Source organism: Heptranchias perlo, chromosome 20 (assembly GCF_035084215.1).
Source record: "Heptranchias perlo isolate sHepPer1 chromosome 20, sHepPer1.hap1, whole genome shotgun sequence".
In the NCBI taxonomy this organism is placed as follows: domain Eukaryota; kingdom Metazoa; phylum Chordata; class Chondrichthyes; order Hexanchiformes; family Hexanchidae; genus Heptranchias; species Heptranchias perlo.
The window spans coordinates 6,692,408-6,694,798 of record NC_090344.1 but is presented as its reverse complement, the minus strand read 5'-3'; the positions used below and the strand labels follow the sequence as shown (position 1 = coordinate 6,694,798).

Genomic DNA, 2,391 nt, shown 5'->3' with positions numbered 1-2,391 from the left:
AGAAACAAACCCCAACTGTCAGAATGAACATGGTTCAGTCCTGGATGTGATTAACAGCAGAATCCAACCCCTGCAGTCATATGTGAACTCGCTGGTGTCTCAGCACGTGTGATGACTGAGTGAATCCCTTCCCACACACGGAGCAGGTGAACAGTCTCTCCCCAGTGTGAGTGCGTCGATGTCTCAGCAGTTCGTTTCTGATTTTAAATCTCTTCCCAAAGTCAGAACATTTAAAGGTCTCTCATCAGTGTGAACTCGCTGGTGTCTGAGCAGGGTGGATGACCGAGTGAATCCCTTCTCACAGAAGGAACAGGTGAACGGCCTCTCCCCAGTGTGAGTGCGCTGGTGTGTCAGCAGATCAATTTTGCTTTTAAATCTCTTCTCACAGTCAGAACATTTAAAAGGTCTCTCATCAGTGTGAACTCGCTGGTGTGACAGAAGGTTGGATGACCGAGTAAATCTCTTCCCACACAAGGAACAGGTGAACGGCCTCTCCCCAATGTGAGTGCGTTGGTGTCTCACCATTTCGTTTCTGATTTTAAATCTCTTCCCACAGTCAGGACACTTAAAAGGTCTCTCATCAGTGTGAACTCGCTGGTGTGACAGAAGGTGTGATGATTGAGTGAATCTCTTCTTACACGCAGAGCAGGTGAATGGCCTCTCCCCAGTGTGAGCTCGCTGGTGTGTCAGCAGAGTGGATGACCGAGTGAATCCCTTCCCACACACAGAGCAGGTGAACGGCCTCTCCCCAGTGTGGGTGTGTTGGTGCATCAACAAGGTGGATGACCGAATGAATCCCTTCCCACATGCAGTGCAGGTGAACGGCCACTCCCCAGTGTGACTGCGTTGGTGTGACAGCAGATCAATTTTGCTGTTGAATCTCTTCTCACAGTCAGAACATTTAAAAGGTCTCTCATCAGAGTGAACTCGCTGGTGTGACAGAAGGTTGGATGACCGAGTGAATCTCTTCCCACACAAGGAACAGGTGAACGGTCTCTCCCCAGTGTGAGTGCGCTGGTGTCTCAATAGTTCAATTCTGATTTTAAATCTCTTCCCACAGTCAGAACATTCAAAAGGTCTCTCATCAGAGTGAACTCGCTGGTGTTGCAGAAGGTGGGATGACTGAGTGAATCTCTTCTTACACACGGAGCAGGTGAAAGGCCTCTCCCCAGTGTGAACTCGCTGGTGTGTCAGCAGGATGGATGACCGAGTGAATCCCTTCCCACACACGGAGCAGGTGAACGGCCTCTCCCCAGTGTGAGTGCGTTGGTGTGTCAGCAGATTCCTTTTGCTTTTAAACCTCTTCTCACAGTCAGAACATTTAAAAGGTCTCTCATCAGAGTGAACTCGCTGGTGTGACAGAAGGTGGGATGACTGAGTGAATCTCTTCTTACACACGGAGCACGTGAATGGGCTCTCCCTAGTGTGAACTCGCTGGTGTGTCAGCAGGGTGGATGAACCAGTGAATCCCTTCCCACACACGGAGCAGGAGAACGGCCTCTCCTCAGTGTGAACTCGCTGGTGTGACAGAAGCTGAGATGACCGAGTGAATCCCTTCCCACACACGGTGCAGGTGAACGGCCTCTCCCCGGTGTGAATGCGTTGGTGTGTCAGCAGGTTACTTTTGCTTTTAAACCTCTTTTCACAATTCGAACACTTAAAAGGTCGCTTATCAGAGTGAAATCGCTGGTGCATCAGGAGGCTGTATGACTGAGTGAATCCCTTCCCACACACGGAGCAGGTGAACGGTCTCTCCCCGGTGTGATTGCGTCGATGAGTTTCCAGCAGTGACGGGTAATTGAATCCCTTCCCACAGTCCCCACATTTCCACGGTTTCTCCGTGGTCCGGGTGTCCTTGTGTCTCTCCAGGTTGGACGATCAGTTGAAGCCTCGTCCACACACAGAACACGTGTACAGTTTCTCCCCGCTGTGAATGGTGTGATGTTTTTTCAGGCTATGTAACTGGTTAAAGCTCTTTCCACAGTCAGTGCACTGGAACACTCTCACCCGGGTGTGTGTGTCTTGGTGCTTTTCCACTCACACTGATGTTTGAAATCTTCTCCCAGAGATAGAACAGACAAACATTTCTCCTTCCACATTCAAAGGCCGATGATCTTCAAGTCCTGATGAATCAAATGACTCTGTCAGATCTTGACGTGATCTTTGGTTTGAGTTTCCTGTCTGCAAATCCTCCCCTTCTCTTCCCCTGTAAAAGGAGTTTATAAAAGTTATCACTGTAAGTACAGGATAAAAATTCAGATCAGATAACTCTACATTCCATGGAACATTCTTTCCTCTCTTATTCCTCAAAGCTGTAAATCCCCGTCCCACACACTCTCCCTCCTCCTGTGCTGAAATCCAAACACATCGCATCATCTTTCAGTGGCCCTA

At 49.2% G+C, this 2,391-nt stretch overlaps 1 pseudogene; it reads right to left on the bottom strand.

Moving 5' to 3' along the window:
• On the bottom strand, nucleotides 1-2,165 carry LOC137335609 (zinc finger protein 850-like; annotated as a pseudogene).
• Nucleotides 2,166-2,391: the final 226 nt, after the last annotated feature.